General features: G+C 40.1%; 2 protein-coding genes across 3 annotated transcripts in view; one reads left to right on the top strand and one right to left on the bottom strand.

Moving 5' to 3' along the window:
- Positions 1-25,885, bottom strand: part of LOC101398697 (uncharacterized) — a 727,039-nt gene that overhangs the window by 420,870 nt on the left and 280,284 nt on the right.
- Positions 1-25,885, top strand: part of JADE3 (jade family PHD finger 3) — a 130,637-nt gene that overhangs the window by 20,817 nt on the left and 83,935 nt on the right. The gene's annotated exons all lie outside the window — the stretch shown is intronic.

The following is a 25,885-nucleotide window of genomic DNA, read 5'->3' as shown; positions in this document are numbered from 1 at the left end:
GGTGAGGAAGATTAGCCCTGAGCTAACATCTGTTGCCAATCCCCCCTCTTTTTGCTGAGGAAGATTGGCCCTGGGCTAACATCCATACCCATCTTCCTCTACTTTATATGTGGGACGCCTGCCACTGCATGGCTTGATAAGCAGTGTGTAGGTCTGCGCCCAGGATCCAAACCCGCAAACCCCGGGCCGCCAACGTGGAGTGCACAAACTTAACCACTATGCCACCAGGCCGGCCCAGTTTGTTCGTTTTGTTTTGTTTTAAGCATGTTGTGCCTTTCCATGCCATCATGTATGTTATGCCCTTCACCTTGGAGAATTCACCTTGGTCCAGGGCTGGCCTTTCACTTGGTGGCCTCTGAAACTCAATCTTGTTCATACTGAGAATGGACCCCTACTTAGGGATGGACTTGAGGTCACCTAGCTCTTGAGATCTGATCTGTATAAGCCAAGATGGCAGTTTATTGATACATAGTGAAAATTCAACTGATTGCATTTTCTTGTGATGTAGCCACCTCACACCAGATTGCAAAAGCTGATTGTGCACATCACTTTCAAACTCCATGGTGAGTGATATTATCTTAATAGCTTGAAATTGACCTTGGTGAGAGTATCTACATCACAGAAATCAGTAAACTACAAATTAGAGCTTTTTTCCCCCTTGGAGAGCCTGATGTTAAACATTTATCAGCACACCACTGATACTATCTCTCTGTCTCTTTGGGTGAGTTGTGTGGGAGGCCAAGCCATCTTCATAAGAATACGTCACAAAGTGTGGACTTGGACCAGGGACTTTAGTGATGTGATTCTCATGGTCAGTGTCATCAGCATGAGAGCTCCTCTTGGTCCTTTTCTGAAACTGTGGTGTTTCTGTCCCTCAGCCCAGAGGGGTGGGTACTTGGACATGGGTCCATTTCCTCTGGACCATGCTTAGGTAGGAACTTCTACCTGTGTTTTCTTTTTCGATCCTTCAGACTGATCTACCTTTTATTCTTACAGTCTTTTTCCATCCTAAGTACCATATGAAATATAATTGTTTTTACTAAATTGTAGTCATATTCCAATCCTGCTTCCCTGAAATGAAGTCAAGCTCACTTTTTTTTGTATCCATGCCACTCCTAGATTAATTTGTTTGGAGTTTTGGGTGTCGATGAGCTTTTTGGTCCGCTATACAGGCAGTATCAGGGTTTACCCCCATTGGTGCCCCATAACATTCAAATGTGGGTTTTACTAGTTATTTCTCAGATTAAACACCTGTATTTTGCTCATCTCTAAGTTCTTGAGAGGTACCATGCTGTTTGATTGGTCCATGTCCTGATAATGCGTCACTTCCAACATGGAGCTTCCATGCCCTCTCTGGACAGATTTAGTCATGTTCTTAGGAAATTTGGAGCCTTCCCTTCTCCTGTTATAAAACCTGTCACCCTGGATTGTGGTAATTTGTTTTCCTCTCCTCCTTATTCCTCCACCAGAGCTCTGAGCTCCTTGAGATTACAGGTCTTGCAGTTATCTGCCCTTATATCTGCAGTACCGAGCATGGTATCAGGCCTGTAGTATCCTGTACATAAATTTGGAGTGTGGCTAAATTAATAACATTCTATGGAAATAAAGGGAATGTGAAAGTTAAGTTAGCCTGTGGGAGTTTTTAAGATTAAGATCCCTAAGTCCAAATTTTATACTATGGGTTAAGAATCAATTCCTGGGCAGCCTTTTTGCCCCCTTTATAATATTTTTCATCTCTGATAGTTGCTAAAGTCTGTGAAATTACCTTTGGAAAGATTTCGTATTCAGGAAGGAGCACATAAAGGAATGTCATTCTGGGTCTACAGCTTTGTCCTGGAATTATGTGGGCAAATGAACTAATCCTTCTATTTAAAGAATGGTTTCTCCTCTGTGGATAGACAGAGGCCAGCTTCTTTGATGCTGACTCATGGAGTTTTGCCTGTGTAAAAGATGCTTGTGTTCTCCCTGCAGTTATTTTGTGGGCTCACTTTATTTGCTGCAGTTTTGGCTTTACGTGTTCTAGTCACTGGCAATGAAGATTCAGATTAAGTACCAAGTATTATTGATAGTTCAGCAGACAAGAATGTAGAGAGAAAGAGAAGTGTATGTGCTAAAGAAGGATAAAGGGGGTGGTGGTGGGAGTGAACAAAGAGAGAAAACTGTGAATATACATACATATAGCATAAGGGACAGGCTCTGAAATATAAGTGGAAGTATAATGTACCTGAAGAAAAAGTAAACAAGTCATAAGTTTATAACTCTATTAATAATCTCAAAATGAATATACCCATTTAACCAGTGCCCAGGTCAAGAAAAAGAACATTACCAGCACCTCAGAGGCCCCTTTCCTGCTTCCTGGCAATGAGTACCCCTTCCTTCTACCCGGGAGGTTACCAAGTTAGCACCATCCTGAATTCTGTCACTATAGATTAATCCTGTTTTTGCACTCTGGACAGATAGACAATATATATCTGTCACAGTTTTAAAAAATCTGTTATACTGTGATGAACATATTGGGTTTGTTTCCAGTTTGAATCTTACATATAGTGCTCATCTGAATGTTCTCACACATGTCTTTTGAGGAACGAACGTGTGCATTTCTGTTGGATGTGTAACTAAGAGCTGGGTCATAGGGTATGCATATGTTAAGATTTAGTAGATATCGTCAAACAGCTTTCCAAAGCATTTATACTAATTTACATTCTCACCAGCAGTATACAAGAGGTACCATTTGTCCACATCTTTGTCGACACTTGTATTGTTGATGTTTTGAATTTTAGCCATTCTAATGGATAATAGTGATATTTCATTGTGGCTTTCGTATTTCTTTTTTATTGAAGTATAATTTACATACAGTAAAAGCAAAAGATTTTGAGCATACAGTTTGAGTTTTGACAAATGTATATACTCATGTAACCCACACTTCAATCAAGATATAGATTTCTCTCACCCCAGAAAGTACCATCGTGTCTCTTTTCAGTTGATCCTCTCCAACCAGGGGCAACCACTATTCTGATTTCTGTCACCAAAGATTAGTTTTGCCTGTTATAAAACTTCATGTAAATAAAATCAAACAGTATGTATTCTTGTATCTGCCTTGTTTTTGTCTTATTTTGCTCAACATAATATTTTTGAGATTCATTGATGATGTTTTATGTATCAGTAGTCCATCCTGTTTCGTTGCTGAGTATTTCATTGTATAAATGTACCAAAATTTGTTTGTGTTCTCCTGTTGATGGACATTTTGGGTTTTTTTGGAAGTCTTAATGTGGTTTTAATTTATATTCCCCTGATGACTAATATATTGAACATCTTTTCATAATTTATTGCCATTTGAATATCCTCTTGTGAAGAACCTGTTCAAGACTTTTGCCATTTTTCTGTTGAGTTGTCTTTTTATTAATTTATTGCAGTTCTTTAAATCGCCTGGATATGAGTCCATTCTAGTCTGAGAAAGTCTTTTCACTATCTTAAAAGTATCCCGTTCACACAAAAACCTGTACAGGAATGTTCATAGCAGCTTTATTTGTAATAACCAAAAACTGGAAACATCTTAAATGTCCTTCAGTGGGTGAATGGTTAAACAAACTTTGGTACATCCATGTAATGGAATAAAAGGAATGAACTATTGATACATGGAACAACTTGGCTAAATCTCAGGAGCATTATGCTGAATGAAAAAAAGCCAGTTTCAAAAGTTTATATTCTGTATGATTTCATTTATATAACATTCTTAAAATGATGACTTTATTGAAGTATAATTTACATACCACAAAATTCACATGTTTAAATATATAACTCAATGCTTTTTAGTAAATTTACTAAGTTACATAACCGTCTCTATAATCCAATTTTAGAGTATTTCCATCACTCCAGTAAAATTCCTTGTGCCCGTTTGCTGTCACTCTGTCCCCCTCCCCTCAGCCCTAGGCAACCACTAATCTACTTTATGTCTTTATAGATTTGCCTTTTGTGGGCATTTCATATAAATAAAATTATACACTATGTGGTCTTTTGTGTTTGGCTTTTTTCATGTAGCATAATGTTTTTGAGGTTCATCCATGGTTGTGCCGTGCATCAATAATTCATTCCTTTTTATTGTTGAATAGTATTAGATTATATGGATATACCACACTGTGATTATTTATTCACTGTGGATGGACATTTGGGATGTTTCCAGTTTTTGGTTCTCATGAATAATGCTGCTGTGAACATTCATGTACATGTTCTTGTCTACACATATGTTTTCATTTCTCTTGAGTAGATTCCAGGAGTAGAATTGCTCGGTTGTATGGTAAATTTATGCTTAACTTGGTAAAGAAACTGGCCAACTTGGGCCGGCCCCGTGGCTTAGCGGTTAAGTGCTCGCGCTCCGCTGCTGGCGACCCGGGTTCGGATCCCGGGCGCGCACCGACTCACTGCTTCTCTGGCCATGCTGAGGCCGCATCCCACATACAGCAACTAGAAGGACGTGCACCTATGACATACAACTATCTACTGGGGCTTTGGGGGAAAAAATAAATAAATAAAATTATAAAAAAAAAAAAAAAAGAAACTGGCCAACTGTTTTTCCAAGTAGCTGAACTATTTTATAGTTCCACCAGCAATTCCTGGAGAATGTTCCATGTGCCCTTGAAAAGCAAGTCTGTGTTGCTCTTCTTGGGAGGAGTGGTAAATGCCAGCTAGGTCAATTTTTTCGTGGTGGTGTGTAAATTTTCTATATTCTTGCCGATTTTCTTTCTAGTTGTTGTGTGTGTTATCAAGAGTGGGATGTTGAGCTGTTGTGTTGAATTGTCTATTTATTCAGTTCTCTGTCTTTAGTTTTCAGCAGTTTTATTATGATGTGTCTGGGTGTAGATTTCTTTGTATTTATTATATTTGGTGTTCTCTCAACTTCTTGGCAATTTTCAGCTATTTTTTCTTCAAATATTTTTCTGCATCCCACTTTTTTTTTCTTTATATTGGATTCCAATTACACAAATGTTAGATCCTTTATTCGCATCCTACAAGTCCCTGAGGATTTGTTCTCCCCCCCACCGATCTTTTTGCTTTCTATTATTTAGATTGGCTAGTTTGTTTATCTGTTTTCAAGTTCACTGCCTCCTCCATTCTGCTATTGTATTCTTCCAGTGAATTTTTATTTTGGTTATTTTATTTTCCATTTCTGAAGTTTCAATTTGATTGTCTTTTATATCTTCTCTTTACTTTGCCAATACTTTCTGTTTTAACTTTCTTTTAAGAATGTTCAACTTTGGTAATTGCTCATTTGAGCATTTTTATAATAGCTGCTTTAATGTACTTGTTAGTTTCAACATTTGTGTCATCTCATTGTTGGCATCTGTTGATCGTCTTTTCCCATATGAGTTGGCATTTTTTGTAGTTCTTTGTATACCGAGTAATTTTGGATTTTATCCTGGACATTTTGAATATTATGTTATTAGACTCTGGATCTTGTTTCAATCCAATGGAGAATGTTGATATATTTGTTTTAGCAGCCAGTTGACCTGGTTAGGTTCAGCCTGCAAGTTCCAGCTCACTTTCTGTGGGCTGTAGTTCCAATGGCAGTTCAGTATTCAGTGCCTTTGCAGTGCTATTCAGATATGTCCCATGTGTGACACCCATGGTCAGTCTGGGACCTGACCGTTCATCAAAGTCTTTGACATGCTAATTAGGATGAAATCCACACATGCACGGGTGGGGGGGTGATCTGAGTTGTTGATAAGCAGCCTTACGAGTTTGCTTTCCTGAGCTCTTCCCTCTTCATTGTTTCCATGGTACTTTCTGGTTTCCTAGAGCTTTCCCTTTTAGTCTTCCAGTCAGAAACCACCCACTTTCACGACACACTGCCTCTGGGGCACAAGGGGCAGGCAGACTGAGAGAAAGTCAGAAAAAACAATGGGATTTGGCTTTGCCCTTTTGGAGTTACAGCTCCACCGAATGAAATGGAAGGTTCCTCTCCCTCGAGAGTTTTAACTCTCCCTCTGCCAGTCAATTTTGTTGCTGCTGCCACAGCCTTCACCATGGGATTTTCTGGGCATGAAAGAAGGGAGAAAAAGGAGAGAAAAACCCAGGGGATTTCCCCCTAGTCTCTCAGAGTTTTAGTAGTTCCTTTTTCCAAAAAAAGCACCTTGAGCCAGAACACGTGCCCTAACCACAGTGCTCACTTTCAGGTATTGTGTTGAGTTCAGGCCAGAGAATACTGGAGAGAAAAAAATAGGAAAGTCACTAACAGTTCACAATTGGCATTCTGATAGTCTTCCCTGATCCACCTGCGGATATATGCTTTAAAGAGTTCTCTGATCGCTGCCCATGCATTCTGTACAGAGTTTATAGTTGCATTCGGTGGACATAAAGGTGGGTGTGTTTGTTCCATCTTACCTGGAACCAGAAGTCTTAACTGATATTTTAAGTGATGTTTTGGATTAGTTTCCCCTCCTCCCCAAAGTATTTATTTATTTATTTATTTTTAAAGATTTTATTTATTCAGTTTTTCCCCCCAAAGCCCCAGTAGATAGTTGTATGTCATAGGTTCACATCCTTCTAGTTGCTGTACGTGGGACTCGGCCTCGCGTTGGACGGAGAAGTGGTGCCTTGGGGCGCTCCCGGGATCCGAACCCGGGTCGCCAGCATCAGAGCGCGCGCACTTAACCGCCAAGCCACAGAGCCGGCCCCCCCAAAGTATTTATATCTCTGAAATAATAGTTTCAAAGATGCATTGTTTGGAGTAGTTAGTGGACAAAAGTTTCTACCGGTAAGCAGAGGAGCCACACTATTGGCAGAATACATAATAACCTCCTGAAAAACAAAGCTACTTTTCCGAAGGCATACATGGTAATCTCCTCCGGAAGCACAGTTCTTTGTCATCATGCAGCATGTCATTGACCTCGTTGTTTTCCTTGGCCCTGCCTTTCTGTCACATTCTCTACTTCTGTCCTGCTGTTTTCCAGTAACCTTTGCCCCCAGGACTTCATTCATCAACCCCTTTCTCTCCTCCCTCCCCTGTTTGTCTCTGCTTTCCCCTACACTTTCTCCTTCCTAACATTATAGTCTTGCATTTTATCACTAGACTCTGTCTTCCAAGGATAATTACCCTGCCCTGTGACATCTTATGTAAGTGCTTGCACTTGAAGGATGGAGAAGCTAGGCTGGAGAGGTGGGGGTGAGTAATCAGCTTTTGCTCATAGATTAGGGCCAGACCTAAGTCTCTGCAAGGCATGGTGGTGGTCTAGCTAGCCACTTTTCCAGCATATTAGGGCTTTTTCTCTCATACAGTATTTCTGGTGGTAATGGGGCCAGGCCACATGAAGCTTCAGCACAGCCAGGAATATGGGTCTAGCCACACTAATTTCGTTAATTTGGGAATATATCAGAGCCCTCTGAGCTGTTTTTTGGTTTTGTTTTGTTTGTTGTTAATCTTGAAATTTAGTAGGAAGAAATTACTAAATAACAGTTACTTTTTATGTATTTCCTATTGTTAGTTATGTGGTACAGAATCACTGCAGGAAGGAAATCCTAAATGGGCAAAAAACACATGGACAAAAAGCACATGTTTTTATGTTGTAGCATGCTTTCAATATTTTTCTGGTGGAAACATACATTCCTTAAAAACCACAGTGGACTTCCCAGGTGTCTATTCAGATCCATCAGGTTCCAGGCATATAAAGGCTACTCAACTCATAACCTTCAGGACATATATTAACTAGGTACAGATAAAAACTTGTTTGTATGAAAGATATGGTACCTTTTGGAAAGAAAATCCTCAGGTACAGCATGTTGTCTCATTTACTCCCACTAAAATCCAGTATCTTCTTGGCTGGGAGCAGGGTAGCAGTAGAAAGCTGCCTGAGTTCTGACCCTACTGTTTTTATGCCAGACTAGCCCTCCTCACACAAGGACAGGTCAATGATACTCATTTCCACTGCTGACTTTTATTTTGTCTTTTGGCAGTAGCCAAAGCAACTAGTTACAAAGAAAACACACTCATTATTCTTTCTCTTTCATTTTACAAATATTCATTTCAGTGGGATGTTTCAGTGGCGATCTTTTTAGCTGTGGGAACTACCAGTTTGACTTTGGTACTGGGAGAATAACTAATAAGTCACAGAAACAGTGATTAAATAGTCAACAATTCTACAAATAATACCAATTGAATTATGTGCGTCAAGTTGACCAAGACAAGAGAATTAAAGCTAGCTTTATTCAAGGCCAGTGTAATGCTTGTAACCCCCTGTCTATAATAATTTTCAGGCCCAATTAAGTGGATTATTTCTTATTGATTATGAAATATTTCTAGGTAACACCATCAAAGGCTGTATTGAATTCAGATTATTGCATTATTTTTTAGAGCTTGTCTTGGGATAACTGTGCTGCATTTCCCAGAGCCTGTGAGCTCTAAACTGAGAGGTTCTGGTCCAAGGTTGATGGAACCTGAGAACTGGAAGGACCTTGGAGATCACCAAATCCAGGTACCTTCCTAGTGCAGGAATCCTCTCCACAATATTCTCTCAGACAGGAAGTTGTCTGACTCTTGACCACTTTTTCCCCCAAAGAATACGTACTTTTCCTCCATGCATTTTTGAGGCTACTCACTCATCTTTCCATGATAGGTCATTCTTTATTCCCAAGCCAAGATCTGCCTTCCGGGAACTCTCACCATCATTTCCAGCTCTTCCCTCCATAGCAACACATAGCAAATCTCCTTTGTCCAAAATAGTTGAAGCCATCTATTTTCCTACTTCCCACTCCCCCTTCTCCCACCTGTGGTACCTCAGGCTAAAAAATTCCTGGTTCTGTTGACAGCTTCTTCTTTCAAGGATTTTAATGCAGTGGAAAAATTCAGATAATATAATGAACACTCATATTCTCCACCAGCCAGAATTGTCAACAATTAAATTTTGTCATATTTTTCTTTTTCTTAAATAAAGGAATTAAAACATCACAAAAATGGTTATTTCCTCTTTGATCACCTCTTCTAGTGTCATCTTCACCCTCAGTTTTCACGCATGTATAGGTATGTATAAACAACATATAGATTTGTTTTGGATCTCTTAATTTACATAAATGATGGTATTATGAATGTGTCTGTGTTTTGTCCACACAGCAAAATGTCTTAGATCTTTTCATATGTTTTGTATTAATCTTTCCATACTTGATATTGTGTTAGTCATTATATATATTTTTGGCTGTCTGCCATCTGGACATATGGCAAGGTTGTAGACCTGCCCCTTTTGAAGTTAACTATGGCCACGTGACTTGCTTTGTTCAATGAAATGTCAGCAAAAGTAATGAGTGCGCTTCAGAATGGGAGTTTTAAGAGCCAGTATGAGATTTACTGTATTTCATTCCCCTGGCAAATAGAGATGGGGCCTCTGTCAGCCTGGGTCTGAGAATAACTACATTGAACTTGCCTGCCAACTCACTTTAAACATGTAGCATAGGAATAAATAGACTTTGGTTGTGTTAAGCCACTTGGATTTTAGATTCCTTTTGTTACTTTGGCAAACTTAGCCCATCCTGATTGATAAGTAGAGCTACATCATAGTAGCTGATGCAAAGTATCCCAGAATGTGAATAGACCTTATTCTGTCTAGCCATTCTTCTACTGACAGAAGCATAAGTACTTCCTAAATTTTGCTTTTATAAAAAATTCTGTATTGGTAATTGTGTAAATTTGTGAGTGTTTCTCCAGGATATGTAGCTAGAAATAGGATTGCTGGGTCACACAAGGTATGGATATTTTCACGTTTACAGGATGCTGTCTTTGCTATCCAAAGTGTCTATAGCGGTGTATATTCTCACCCTTTCAACTGTCATTTATATGACATGGTCCCCAAACCTTTTTCTAATCTTGATTCCCCTCTCTGGATTCACTTTTGTTGGTCACTGTTTTTCTGTGATACTCAGACTAGAACTTAGTTGTCAAGTTGTTGGCTGACTGAGGTAGATGGTATTTTTCTGAATTCAGCCCAAGTTGAGGAGCTGTATCACCCTGTGGTATTTGCTGGCATCAAAAACTGAACTGCTATCATCCTGTATTTAGGAAACAGGGTTTTTAAAATTGCAGTGGCTTTACATATGTTCTAGTTAAATTTCATCCTGTTTTTGCTTATTATATTAGCTTTTGAATTCTCCCCTTTCCTCTGATGAATATTATCCCTCCTAGGTCAAAAACCCTAGGTTTATCTACATTACTGATCAAAGTTTTGATCAGCACAGGGCCAAGGGCATAGCTCTGTGTGCCACCACAAGACACTTTTCAGGTTTGCCTGCCTGCAGCCTGGATTCTTCATCTTGTCAACTGGAAAATCCTGATGGCCTTTGTCAGCTGCCTCCACATATCCTATACCTATAAAGAATTATCTCAGTAAATGAATTGAGTGACTGGAACAGAAAGGAGTCTGGGTTAAGTTGGGTATGTCATGATTTTAGAGAGCTTGTGCTGGCTGCTGGTGACTAATTTTTTTCTTTTTCAAGTGCTTATCCAACCAATGCTTTATTAATCTGGTCTAAAATGTAGTTTGGAGTGAGAGTCAAGGTTTTTATTTGTTGATTATACTCCACCCCTTTGAAAATCAGGGAGATTTTTGCCTCTCTCCAGCCTGTTGGGAGGTCTATTTCCTGCAAGTTTTCATAGATGAGAGAAAGTGATTCTGCTGTCATAGCTGCAAATAGTCTTTTAGCCCTGAGGAGAGGAACAAGGTGGTTTTTAGGATTATGACCAGTCAGGATGCCTGTGCTCTACTCCCCAGCCTGGGTGTTTTTTCTCCTAGCACCAGAACCAAACCTGTTAATGGTTCAAGGAACTATAAGGACTCTCTAGGCCAGTAGCTTGGATCATTACAAGTTAGGCTTGCTGATGGTCTTTCTCTTGTTCTTTGGGACCAGTTACATGTCTAATTCCAGTTACTATTTTTGTATTAGGATTCTTAGTTACATGTGTCAGAATCCCAACTCAAATTAGCCAAAGAAAGTTTACTGGTAAACGAATAGCCCATGGACTGCTGCCTTTAGGAATGGCTGCATCCTCACACTCATTGCAGCCCTGAATCGCCTCACCTTTCCTTTCCTCTGAGTTAGTTTCACTCTCAGGCAGGCTATCTGTAGCAGATGCAGTGCCTCTTTCCCAATGCTTCTGTCAAAACCGTTGGATGACTTGTCGATGTAGCCTGGGTCATGTGCCTTAGACCCAGGAGGTGTGTATGTGTTGGGGAGCAGGGGCAGAGATTGCCCTCACCCAGACCACATGGGTGTCTGAGTGCCCACTTTGTGATAGGCACTGTGTTAGGGTCAGGGGTTATCACAGTGAACAACACAGGCATAGTCTCTGCTTTCTTGAAATAAGTGTGAAAAAATGGACTTTAATGTGCTCACGGTGATAAAGGAGAAGTTACTGGTGCTGGAAAGCAAATGACAGAGGTTCTGACGTACTCTGGAGCAGGTGGGGGAAGACTGCCCTGAGGAAGTGTCATTTGGATTGAAATCTGACGTGAGTAGGAATTAGCTATTTGAAGTAGGTAGGATGATGATGAGCAATCCAGGGAGGCGGGATGGAATAGTATGTACAGAGCCTTGGAGGTAGAAAAGAGCATATTCCAGGCACTGAGAGGAGGCCAGGATGGTTGGATCACAGAGACTGAAGGGGCAGAGAGGCACAGGTGGGACTGGAGAGGTAGGTTGGCGCCACCTCTAGCAAGGCCGCATGGCTTGCAAGAGGTTTGGAAGCCATACAAATTTTAAGCAGGGAATCAGTGATTAATAGCCCTGGTCCATGTAACTCACTACCTGGTATGTAGCTTAGTCTAGTTAATTAACTAGCCAAGATCACCCACCTGGTTGGGATTTAAATCTAGGCATGCCACAATATCTGTCACGTGTCCAGACCTGGCTCAGGCATTGCCTCTCCCAGGAAGTAGTCCTCATTGACCCTTCCTTCCTGCCACTGGGAGAGGGTAGGTGTTTCTCCATTCCTGCTCCCTTACTTAGTACCCTGCTCAGAGAACTCTCTTGATTTTGTTTACCCCATCCAGGTCTGGGCAGGACATGTTGGTTTGGTGCCCAGCCAGGCTAATGAATGGCATCTGTGCAAAAAAGAGTTATCATAGCAGGCCTGACTTTGAAAGGCCTGCTTACAAGGTTTGTCCCTTTGCTGGCATCTGGGAACCTGATTTTCGGGAGGATTCTCACCATTCCCAGAACTGATAAGGGTAGCTCTTTGTGCCTCAACTGTTTATACAAATAGTGTGCTTTCTGCTGAACACCTGCTTTCCTTCTTAGAGTCTAGGATTTGAGTATTTGCCAGTCACACGATGCCTATGTGACCAGCCTCAAATCAAAACCCTGGGCGCTGAGTCTTTTTTTTTTTTTTTTTGTGAGGAAGATCAGCCCTGAGCTAACATCTGTTGCCAATCCTCCTCCTTTTGCTGAGGAAGACTGGCCCTGAGCTAACATTCATGCCCATCTTCCTCCACTTTATATGGGACGCCACCACAGCATGGCCTGACAAGCGGTGTGTCGCTGCCTGCCCGGGATCCAAACCCCGGGCGGCCAGCAGTGGAGCGCGCCCACGTAACCGCTACGCCATGGGGCCGGCCTCTGGGCACTGAGTCTTTAATGAGCTTCCCTAGTAGACAACATTTCATGTGTTGTCACAACTCGTTGCTAGGGAAATTAAGTGCATCCTGTTTGACTCTACTGGGAGAGGACTCTTGGAAGTTTGTGCCTGGTCTCCCCTGGATTTCACCCTGTGTGCCTTTTCCCTTTGCTGACTTTGTCTTGTATCCTTTCACTCTAATAAATGATAGCCATGAGTATGATTATATACTGAGTTCTATGAGTTCTCCTAGTGAATCACAGAACTTGGGGGTGGTCTTGGGGACCCCAACACAGCACCCTTGCAGAACCATTGTTAAATATTTGTTCAAGACTTATTCAAAGGAGAGAGTGAGCCTGGTGAGGAACCAGGTAGAGAAAGGAGCTCTCTAGTGGTGGCACTGACTCTCCTCTCCTTTCGAGCAATCAGCTTTGGTCCTCAACTTGTACTCTTCACTCTATTAAACTGCAGTCCTGCAGGGGGCCTACAAGGGAATCTGTGAGCACTGGGGAGCAATGGAAGGGTTTTACACTAAGGAGTATCATGATCAGATTTGCATTTTGGAACGAATAAATGCCCAAGAATCATCTGGAAAATTTGTGAGGAGAGTTTGCTTTACCAGATTAAAACTTACTACAAAGCCATTGTAATAAAAATAGTGTGGTTAACAGACTAGAAATTTGATCTAACACCCAGGTTTCCCAAATTCCAGCCCAAGTTCCTTCATCAAATCTTTATTGAGGTCTTCAGTGGGCCCTGTAAGAGTGAACATGTGCAACTCAGTTCTTTCTCGACTTTACTTCTGAGACAGGTCATGCAGAAAACAAGCATCACTTATACCATCTGCAGTGGAACCCTCTGAACTTGTTTTTAGGTGTTTGTGATGCTGTCAGCTGTCAAAGTAGGAATGTGGGGTTCTGAATTCAAAACCTGGGAAAAACAGTAAGTAAACAAAGAACTTTTTACCAGTCTCCTGTGAATTGGTGACATTTCAAATCACTGCATATTAATAGTTTAGGGGTAATTTTGGCACTTTTAATTTTTATAATTTTTCAGTTGGTAAAAATGAAATATTTCTGTCTCTTCAATCTGCCACCATTGTTTTGTCTTTCTTTGCGTGTCAAGGGTGATGTTCCCTAAGGTAAAAGTTAATTAGACTGTGCAATAATCTTCTTGGGGAAATAGAGAAATTCAGTTATTTAAAACACACTGGATGAAAGATCTTATTAAAAAAAAAAAAAAAACCTTTGAAAAAGGAAAACATCCTGTACTAAGGGAACAGAGGTGGGATGATGGAGTTTTGCTTGTCTTTGTTTTGCATTTCTAACAGTAAACTTGAAAGCACAGGATCTTCTGACCATTGAAGCTGAAATTATGTATTCAGCGTTTCCCATGAAATAACATTTACCATAAAAAAAAGATTGCATTTATACTTGTCTTGGGTAATTCTAAAAATTTCTATGCAGAAAATTCTAAAAATTTTAATGTGGAAAATTCACCAGTTCAAGACCCACACAAGCACACAAAAGCATTACATTGATTACATGTCTGTGTATTAGCTGATTCTTGAAATGGTGTCTCAGAAGGATTAAAATTGAGCCTCTGTTCTGAACACGTGGTGTTGACTGTGGCCTGGGAGTGTGCCAGTTAGTCACAGCACCTGCGCCTCCTCACAGGGTCTTATTGCTGCTGCCCAGGAAAATGGAGGGGAACTGCCTCACCACTCCAGCCACATACACAGGGCTAGGAATCCTGCCTATGAGGCTTCTCCTGCTCTCACCGACAAGAGACCTGGAGATGATAGTGTAGCCAGCTGGCTGCAAATCTGGGGTGGGAAAAGCAGAAGAAATAAGAAGAAAATCAAGCCCCCCGTCCCCCACCAAGCCCACGCTGATAATAATGATCAGATGGCTTTTTGTCAACAACCTCCTCTTGCATTAAACAATATTCAGGAATCATGGGTGTGATGGCCTATTTGCAGTGTGCAAATGGAACATGGGAAGAGGGTGCTCAGATCTGACCTAGAAATTTGAGATGTAGGTGGAGAGACCTAATACCCCACTGGGGACTCACAGGCTAATTACTTTGAGTCTGGTAAGTGGGATACAACTCCTAAAGGAAACTAGGTATTTTAAACTAGGAAATAATGTATGTATAGGCAAGGCTTCATGTATTTCTTTGTTTATCATAAGTCCTCAAAAGTTCATAGGAATTAAGGTTCTCCAAAGTGTGTGAGGGCTTTGGAGACAAAGGAATAGAAGCAAAGGAAGGAGTTGTTTCTTTTTTTACTTATTTTTGTTTGTGAGCAAAATCCCGCAGTATTAAATTGAACCATTGCTGATACTCAAACATTTTGATCTGCAACAATGGCAATTTCATATGGTTTAACCTAATATTAACTAATTTCACCACATGCTTTGAAAATATTCTCAGCTTAGTATTGTATTGGGCTTAACTTCATCAGAGGGGGAAGAATCTCGTAAATTCTTAGTCTTTATTCTTTTATTTATTTTTTATTTTTTTGTGAGGAAGATCAGCCCTGAGCTAACATCCATGCTAATCCTCCTCTTTTTTTTGCTGAGGAAGACCAGCTCTGAGCTAACATCTATTGCCAATCCTCCTCCTTTTTTTCCCCCCCAAAGCGCCAGTAGATAGTTGTATGTCATAGATGCACATCCTTCTAGTTGCTGTATGTGGGACGCGGCCTCAGCATGGCCGGAGAAGCAGTGCATCGGTGCCTGCTCGGGATCCGAACCCGGGCCGCCAGTAGCGGAGCGCGCGCACTTAACCGCTAAGCCACGGGGCTGGCCCTTAGTCTTTATTCTTTATAATAATTTGTGACGTATCCATCACTTAACTAGTGTTTTCTTTAGCAGCCCTATTGAGGTATAATTGATATACAGAAACTGCATGTTCAATGTATACAATTTGATGAGTTTGGACATATGTATATAGCTGTGAAACCATCACCACAATCAAGATAATAGACATATCCATCACCTCCAAAAGTTTCCTTGCGCCTCTTTTTTTGTAATAAGAACACTTAGCATGAGATCTATCCTCTTAAATTTTTAAGTGCACAATATTGTTAATAGGCACTATGTCGTACAGCAGATCTCTAGAACTTATTCCTCTTGCATAACTGAGACTTTATACTCATTGAACAACAATCCATGGTCTAAGTAGACTGGAGTAGCCTGGAATCTCTAGTTCGTTTCTGGCCCAGTACCTGATTCATTAGGCCTTCTTAGGCAGTCATTAGGCATGACTACAAATCAATTGCTATTCCAACATTTCATAACTTCATCCTCAAAATGCATGTTGGAGGCCAACTACTTATGCCCTTGCTCAGAATGTTTTTGGCAGGGGTCGGCCCGATGGCGCAAGCGGTTAAGTGCGCTCCGCTGCAGTGGCCCGGGGTTCACCGGTTCAGATCCTGGGCACGCACTGACGCACCACTTGTCAAGCTGTGCTGTGGCGGCGTCCCATATAAAGTGGAGGAAGATGGGCATGGATGTTAGCCCAGGGCCAGTCTTCCTCAGCAAAAAGAGGAGGATTGGCAGATGTTAGCTCAGGGCCGATCTTCCTCACCAAAAAAAAAAAAAAGAATGTTTTTGGAGCTCTCTTTTTTGAATTACTTTCAGAGCCATTTTATAAGCCACCTGAGAAATTGATTATTCACTCCATTCATTCCATAGGTATTTATTTGAGGTATGTACAGTGTTGGGCACTGTATATCAGGTACAGAGACAAATGACATGGACATAGAGGGCGGTCCAGGGGAGGACTGTGAACAGATGCGTGCATGCGAAAACGCACCAGGATATGTGAGTGGGGAGCAATCAGGGGCTCAGCTCCCCTAGAGAAGAGACTGTGCAAGGAAAATAAAACTGGAAAGGTGAGCTGTGGCCACATTGTGGAGTGCCTTGGATACTAGGCCTAGGAGTTTGAAATTTGTGCTGTGAGCTTGAAGGTTTTTATGCTTTTTGAGTTTTAACCTGCTAGCTAATGACAGTAGAATTGGAATTATCAGTCAGCCTTGCACTTTACTTTCCCAGGTTGTTACTGACTAAAACTGGTTTTGTACACCTCAGTTGTATGTGCACTTGAATGGACTTTGAATAACATTTGATTGTTTCCAAAATTAAATTAACTCTCAAAGAAAAAAAATTTGCTTCTATTGACATTATTTAAAGAAACATGATATGCCAAAGGACCGGAAAGCAAATCCAAGCGAAAAATGTCCTAAGTATTTTGAGAAATTGCATTGTTGGAACAAACATTTGCTACCTCAGCGAGTCTCTTGAAAGTCAGCCTTTAATTGGATGTGTAAATTCTGACATATTTGGTTTTTTAATTGCTTCATACTTACATGTGTATAATTTTTGAGTTGGTATCTGCCCTGCCTTTACTGGAGTGCACTGAAGGTATCATTTGTGCAAATAAAGAGGAGAGGATTATAACTAAAAAGAATAGGGATTCTAATAGCAATGCTAAGTTCTCTTCAGGTGAGGTATTAGGAGTGTAGGATGTGTTACTGTGACATTCTAGTTAACTAGTTAACTGCTTTTTTGCAGGTGCCACTCACCTCTGATCTGAGGAGGTACCTTATGGCTGCCTTGGCATCAAGTAGGATGAGAGACTTGCAGATGGAGTGACATTTGCTATTTGTATGGCTGCTATTACAGATTTCTTCTTTTGGGTCAGGTATTTGACCCCTCTGTGATCTTGGCATTAGCTAGAGTGCCCTTATTAGTGGAGCCCAGCAGTAGTGCCTGCTTTGGAAAATTATTCAATGTCTAAAGTGATTCAGTGTAGTAGGACTGAGGTGTGTGATAAAATTTCCATTCTACAGTTAATCATTAAAACTGCCTTCTAAATTCCATCAGTTAACTATTGCTGTATACCTAGCCACTTTAAAAGTTAGTGGCTCAAAATGGTAATTATTTATTCAGTTCATTATTCTGTGAGTCAGCCGTTTGGGCTGGGTTCAGCTGAATGGTTCTGCTGTTCTTAGCTGGTCTCCCTTATGCCTATGGTCGACTACAGATCAGCAGGGAGCTGTGCTTCTGAGGTTGGCTGGCTGTCAACTGGGGCAATGGTATGGGATAGGAGCACTGGGCTATACATCTGTTATCCTGCAGCAGGCTAGCCCAGGCTTATTCTATGGTAGCTGGGCAAGTTTCTAAGACTGAATAGAAGCAGCAAGGCCTCTTGAGGACTAGGCTCAGAGCTAGCACACCATCATCCCTGTTGCATTCTGTAGCCCTAAGCAAGTCACAAAGCCAGTCCAGATTCAAGGAGTGGGAAGGAACTTCAAAGTCACCTTAAAAGGGTTCTAGATAAAGAAAAGGGTGAAGAATTGGGGACATTTTGCTACCTATCACATAAATACAGATTACTCTTCTTAAAGGCTTCAGTTACTCCTGTAACATTTAACAATTCGTGTGTTCTCTATGTTCAGAGCTCAAGACTGATCAGAAACAAATAGGAAAGAAAGTATTAAAATTGTTCACAAGTCAGGGCCTTGATGACAGTCCTTTTGTGAAGCTGATTTTTTTTGAAAATGTGGATGCTCTGATACCTGAATGTGCCTCTCATTTTAAGTCAGTCATTAATTCTGGATCCTTGCTACTAAATGATGTGAAGACCATAAATGGAAGTTTAAAACATAGCTGCAGATTCTTTGACACTACTCTCATCAGGAGGCAGGGCCTTTGTTTCCTTCTACTTAAATCTGGGTGAGCTTATGACTGCTTCAACCCATACAATAGAGTATGTGACTCCTGAACCTAAGTCATAAAAGGCAATGCAGCTTCTGCTGAGACCTCTGAGCTGCTGTGTAAGAAGTCAGACTACCCCGAGGCCCCCTGTGCTAGAGAGGCTTGATGTGTGTGCTCCAGAGATGGTCTCTGCTAAGCCTAATCATCTCTGTCAAAGGTGCCAGATGAGTGAAGAAACCTCCAGATGATTCCAGCTGTTTGAGTCTTCCCAGCTGAAGTCCCAGACATCTTGCAGTAGAAAAAAGCCATTCCTGCTGTGCCTTATCTGAATTCCTGACCCACAGAATTTGTGAGATGATAAAATGTTGATTGCTTTATGCCACTATGTTTTGCAGTGGTTTGTTACACAGCAGTTGATATCTGGAACAGCGTAAGTGAATGGGCCTGGCTGTATTCCAATAAAAGTTTATTTATGGACATTGAAATAAGAATTTTACATAATTTTACATGTCACAAACTCTTCTTCTTCTTTTTATTTTTTTTTCAACAATTTAAAAATGTAAAAGCTATTCTTAGCTCATGGCTATACCAAAAACAAGCAGTGAGCTCGATTTGGCCTAGGGGCTGTAGTTGGTGATCCCTGATCTAAGAGATTATGTAATACTTGTAAAATTTAAACCTAAGGGCTTCTAGTCAAGATGACTCTGATTTCATACTTTAAACTCATATCTCCTTTTCTAAACAAAGTGATAATAGATAAAATTAAAAATTAAAGACATATCTGTGATCAAGAAAACATAAATCTTTGGACCAGAAACAGATCAAACAATAAATGGAGATTGTTAGGGCCTCTAGTTACTGACATGCTGGACTCTAGATCCAGAAAATGGTAGAGATGGCTGAGAATTGTATTTTTGTAGGTAATGGGGATCAAAACACTCAGTGAATGGAGGAAATGATCCCTGGCTGTGTGAAGTCAAGCATTAATCATGAAAAGAGACAGAAAAAGATGTTACTTCTATTCAGAGTGGCAGGCAGGAGAGTGGAGAGAGACTCAGGGCCAGAGACAAATGTATTATTGGCTTACTGTCTAAATCTGTATTTTTCTCTGTATTGGTGGGATGGGACTGAGAATCCTGGGAGGAAGCAACTCTAAATGGAGAGGGTCAATGAAGAAGGAGGGAAATGAACTTTCTCCAAGGTTAGCCTGCAAACTAAAATTTCAAAGTGAGGACAGTTGTCCAAATTAGCAACCAGCAAATAAATTCACTCCCAATGAGAATCATTTTAGAATGACTTTAAAGTTTAAGATTTTTAAAGAGATAAAGGAAGAATAATATCCATTACAGACTTTTAAAAAATCTACCCCCTACCTGCTAGGAACTCATATTGTAGTTGGAGATTTTTAAATATGTATCAGTAGTTACAAAATAGTTTGTTGGTGATGGTGCTATACACAGGCCACTCTGAGAGCCATACTGCTGTTGGGATTGTCAAGGTGTGGATGAGTCAGGCAAGGGAGGCTTTCTAGAAGAGGTGACATGTTTGCTAAGCCTTATAAGGATGAATTTATATGTTTTCAAAGTGAGGAAGTGAGAAGAGGGCCTTCCGGGCAGAAGGGATGGTATGATTATATAAAGCATAGGGGTGAGAAGCAGCATGGGGCTGGGAACTACAGAGGTTCAGCATTGTTAGAGCATAAAGCCGGGGCAGAGTGTGGGAGGGATAAAGCTGCAGAAGTAGGTGCAGCTCGATTGTGGAGGACCTTGTTGGCCTTGATGAGGACCCTAACAAAGATCTAGGAGCAAAGGGAAGCCATTGAAGTCTCTCAACAATGAAGGGACATGATCCAATTTGTGGTTCAGATAAGTCTCTGGCAGTTGGGTGGAGGATGAATTTGAGGGTAGCAAGATCAGGAGTCCTAAGACCAGTTAGGAAGCTGCTGCTGTAGTCTCAGTTTCAGAAGATGGTTAGGTCACAAACTAGGAAAATGAAGGCTAAAATGGGATAGAAATATTGATTTAGAAGATTATTTCAAAGGTTAACTTGGCAGGATTTGATGACTGATTGGATGTTGAGTAAAAGGAAAGAGTTAAGAGGTTTTTCTAGATTTTATGACTACATAGAGGAGAGTGCCAACTGAGACCACTAGAAGGAAAGACGAGCGAGTGAAGAAGAGACGATAGTGGCCTTGGTGTTGATCATCTTCCAGGCTGATGTGTCTGGTTGGCAGGGGGTTTTGGATTTTTTTTTTCTTTTCCTTTCCTACCTTTTCTTTCCCTCCCTCTCACCCTCCCTCTTTCTTTTCTTTTCCTTTCCTTTCCTCTCCGCCATAAGCATGTGCATCGTGTAGTAGGGCACTTTGGGGAAACATCATCACTTACAAGATGGTTAGAGGAAGAAAAGGATATTGGGGAGCAACACAGGGATCCTTGAAAACGCCTTTGGAAACCAAGGCAGTTATTTCAAGAGGGGCGGTGGGAGGGAAGGAAGGGGGAAGGGAGTGATCAGCATGTCACATGCAGTATAGAGGAACTTAAGAGATGAGGGTTGGGAAATGTGCACAGATTGGTGACTTGTTTCAAGAACTCTGGTGTGTGGAAGCCAGTTGAGGAGTGACTGAGAGCAAGGAAGGGAAGACAAACCATAGACTACTTTTTGAGGAGTTTGCAAGAGAAGGGAAAGAAAGAAATTGGGTATTAAATAGAGAAAAATGACGTAGGGTCAAGAGAGTTTGGGGATAAAGGTAGGGAGAGATTTGAACCTGTTAAAAGGTTCAAACTTTTAACAGGTTCAAATCTAGTATAAAGGCAGAATTAGGAAGTTAAAAGGCGGATTTTTTTTCTGTGCTTAGAAAATTATTTCTTCGTTTAGAGTTGTCTAAAAATTTGGAATGGATGGCCTTGTTAGATAGTGACCTTCCTGTCACTGCAGTGGCCAAGTAGAGGTTAGATGTTTTCTGGTGAACCGTGTAGAAAGATATATTTGTGAGTGTCTTTGAGTGTTTTAACGTCTGTTCAATTCTGAACAGTTTGCCCAAAGTTGTTTTAAGCATTATAAACTAATGAGTTATTCTGTGGACCTGCCTTGCCTGGGAGCTCTCCATAGATTCATCAAATCAATGGGCCAAGTTAATTTATGTGCCTTTGATCTTGAAGGATGAAATTGAATTGCACATTCTCAGATAAGAAAATATTGAGACTTAGTGTCCAGGAAGGTTTCATCACTATGACCACCAACTGTGGTCTGGCCTCACAGGTATTTTTGACAAGGTGTAGTCACTTTCTGCACACAGCAACAACGAGTCCTTATTTCAATTTTGGAGTTTTACTTTTTTTTTTTTTTTAAAGATTTTTTTTTTAATTTATTTTATTTTTTCCCCCCAAAGCCCCAGTAGATAGTTGTATGTCATAGCTGCACATCCTTCTAGTTGCTGTATGTGGGACTCGGCCTCAGGATGGACGGAGAAGTGGTGCCTCGATGCGCACCCGGGATCCGAACCCGGGCCACCAGCATTGCAGCGCGCGCACTTAACCACCAAGCCACAGGGCCGGCCCTGGAGTTTTACTTTTTATCTGTCCATCATTTTTGTAAAACACTGTTACTTGAAGTAATTAAAAAAGCACCAAGATGATAGGAGAAATGGATAGAGAAGAAAACTCTTTTTCCTTTTCTCTGTGATTCATATTCCTATGTGGATACTTTTAGTTTACTTAGAAGTTTGGTTTTCTAGAGCTAAGAGGAGAAAATTATAAACTGAGTTTGTATCTATGCAGTTCCATCTATGCTTTCTAGTCCTCATCTTAGATCTTTTAGTGATCCCTTCGGTTAGCATTTAAAACAATTCAGGGGTAACCTTTTGCTGTTTTGTCTCAAATGACTACTTATCTCTATCCAAATCTGGCTTCCTGGGGTACTGAAGCATGAACAACATAAATGACTGAACTCAACTAATTCTCAGAAAGCCACGTTTTAGTCAGTACTTTCCAACTTTCTCACTCATTTCTTTTATAGAACTTACAAGTGGTATAACTAATTAATTAGAGTTTTATTCCTTCTCAAGTTATATATTTTAAATTCTCTCTGTTAACCTTTTGAAAATGCTAATAAGTAGTAAAATAACTAAAATCCAGACAGGGAAACTAAAAAATGCAAGTACTGGAAAAACAGCTTCCCACCGCCCCCCAAGAAAACCAGGAGTACCAGGTGTGGTGAATATTTATCTTTTAAGGAAAATAGATATATCCTTGTTACCAATTAACTCTCCTTCTTATGGCCCACAGATAGGGGGTCAGCCTCCCAATTACCCCCAGGCCTGTGAGTTTTACCTATTTCTTAGCCTGTTTGTTTCCTTGCTCTGGGAGAGTGCAGTAGGTGAATATCTCACAAGTCCATAGGTTGATTCTTTTCCTTTCTCAATTTAATACTCTTCAGATATGTTAGGAACATGAATAAAATGCTCTTTTTATTATATACTTACTTTCTTAACAGTTAATTTTATTTTGAGATCATTTTTAAATTTTGAAATAAGAGATCTTGAGATAATGTCTAAATTTAGAAGTTGCAAAAATAGTACAGAGTGCAAACTTTCTGTTCCAGACAAGATGGAGTAGGCACATTTCACTCTATTCCAATTAAATGTAATGATATAGGTAGTTTAAAAGTAAATGAATAGAAAAAGATGTACCATACAGGCCAACCAAAAGAAAGCTAGAGTGGCTGTACTAATATCTGATAAATTAGACATCAGAGCAAAGAAAATTACCAGGGACAAAGAGGAACACTACATAATGATTCAAAGGGTCAATCTACCCAGAAGACAGCAATCTTAAATGTGTATGCACCAAATAACAGCTTCAAAGTACATAAGGCGAAACTCAACATAACTGAATTGAGAAATAGACAAATCCACAATTACAGTTGGGAAATTCAATGCCCCTCTTCCAGTAACTGATAGAACCAGTACACAGAAAATCAGTAGGGATATAGAAAAAATAACCCCACCAATCAACTGGATCTAATTGACATAGAATGCTGCACTCAACAGCAGCATAATATACTTGCTTTTCAAGTACACATGTAATATTCACCAAGATAGACTATATCCCAGGTCATAAAATAAACCTCAACAAATATACAAGAATTGAAATTATACAGAGTGTATTCTCTGACCATAATGAAATCAGACTAGAAATCAAAACCAGAAAGACTACAGGAAAGTCTCCAAACACTTGGAAACTAAACAACACACTTCTCATTAATCCATGGGTCGAGGAGGAAGTCTTAAGGGAAACTAAAAAAATACATTGACCTGAATGAAAATGAAAATACAGCATATCAAAACTTGTAGGATGTAGCTAAAGCAGTGCTGAGTGGGAAATTTATAGCACTAAATGGTTATATGAGGAATAGATGAAAAGTCTTAAATGAATAATTTAAGCTTCCACCTCAAGAAAACAGAAAAAAAAAGAGGAAAATAAACCCAGAGCAAGCTAGAGGAAGGAAATAATAAAAGAGAAGTTAATATAATTCAAAACAAAAACAATAGAGAAAAACAATGAATCCAAAAGCTGGTTCTTTGAAAAGAGAGTTTCTGACTTAATTGGTAATGGGTGCAGTTTGGGCACTGGGAGTTTTACAAGCTCCCCAGATGATTCCAATATGTAATGGGGATTGAGAACCTCTGCTAGGGAAGCCAGATACATTTTCTCGGGGTTTAACCTGTGTTGTCATCTATGGCCCAGCCCCTTTCATTTCTCCTGAGGAAAATTCGTGGCCATTTCATTTTCCCTCGCTTTTTGTATCAGTACTGACTCTTTCCCTTGCATGTTAACTTCCATGTCAGACTTCTCCTTTTCCATGGGCATTGCTCTGACCAGAGGTGAGCCTTAACAGCAACCCCCCTTCACTTCACACCCACACCACCTTGATTGATTTGGGGATTAACTCTGAAACCTCCCTCTGATTGGTTTATCACACATCATTGGTTACTAGTTTTAGGCTGTGATCACCCAAGCCATAATGATAGTGTGTCTAGTGCACCTGGTCCTGTTACTCTGGCTCTGAGGAAGCCGAAGGACTTGGTTTCTCCGTTCTGGTGGTTACTGCAGTGCCTGCCCTCTATTAGCACAGTATTAACAGTTGGTGTGCGGTGGATTTGAACTTGCTTAGTAAGTTTGGGATTGTTTCTGTTTGTTTGACCTTATATGTGAGGCTTACATGCCTCTTATTGTTACTAAAACCTGGGATAAAGGTTATTTTTCCTCCTAATAAATTCTTATTATCACTTTAAATCAGGCGGCTGTTATTGTAAATGTATTAGGGGTACATGTGAGTAAAAATTTCAATGTGGAAGCAACTCACAACAGCATATAAGACATAATGGAAATCACTATTTTAAAAAAATTGTTTGAGTTTCTATCTAAAGAATTATGTATTTCATAGTAAAAGCTGTTCTTGTTGATTTACTTTATTCTTAAGTCTTATTTGCAAATGGTATTTTATCTTAAAAGGATTTATGTTTTATACATATATCTCTTTTTATTCTTAAAACGCCAAGCTTACTTATTTATCTGGGTAGTTGAACTTATTGAATATATGTACATAAATTAAAAAGAAAATGTACTGCTAATTATTTAAAAGTTACTGAAACTGGGGCCTTTTTTCTTAAAAGGCATAAAACAGATTTTAATTTAGAAAGGGCTAGGACCATTCAAATCTGTCAAGATAACATCACAGAATAGGCCACCCAGGCTGAAACTTTCCAGTGAGGTCTATATCAGCCAAATAGTGGGCTGAGAGGTTGGGAAGGAAGGGGTAGTGTTAGGAGAGTGATAATTCAATTGTTATGCTTCCAATTTTCAATATTCTTTCTTTCATTAGAAGAAAGGTTTCTTGTAGTTTAAACCAGAGATTGACAAGCTATGGCCTGTGAGCCAAATCTAACCTGCCACCTGTTTCTGTATGGCCTGTGAGCTAAGAATGTTTTTTACATTTTTATGTGGTTGAAAAATGAAGAATAATGTTTCATGACATGTGAAAATTATATGAAATTCAAACTTCAATATAATAAAGTTTTATTGGAACAGAACCATGCTCAATTGTTTATGTACTGTCTATGGCAGCTTTCATGCTACAATAGCAGATTTGAGTAGGTGCAACAGAGACCACATGGCCCACAAAGCCTTGAATATTTGCTATCTGGTCCCTTATTAAAAAGTTTGTAGAACCCTGATTTAAACTCACTTCCCAACCTGGCCTTCCCATGCAAGATGGTTTCTACTCAGGGGGTTTGAAATTTCTGAATAATTTGTTAACAAGTGTGTATATTAAAGAGGGTAAGCCTCCTTCCTGGCAACAAGGATAACTGTGGTTGATATAGAAATACTTGTTTGAGTGGTAGGAACCTACCTAGGTAAATTTGTATTTTCTTCTTTTTTCTCTAATGCTTTTTGAGGGTTTTGGGAAAAAGTTGACCACCAGACTCCTCATCTGGTCACAGGGGACTCATGAGTCACATGATGTGTCTTAATTTTTAAAAACAAGCTTTAAAATGACTGAGATGAATGTAGTC

The sequence above is a fragment of the Ceratotherium simum genome, chromosome X (assembly GCF_057802395.1).
Source record: "Ceratotherium simum simum isolate JZ-2026a chromosome X, ASM5780239v1, whole genome shotgun sequence".
In the NCBI taxonomy this organism is placed as follows: Eukaryota; Metazoa; Chordata; class Mammalia; order Perissodactyla; family Rhinocerotidae; genus Ceratotherium; species Ceratotherium simum.
This window is presented reverse-complemented; position numbering and strand designations above follow the sequence as displayed.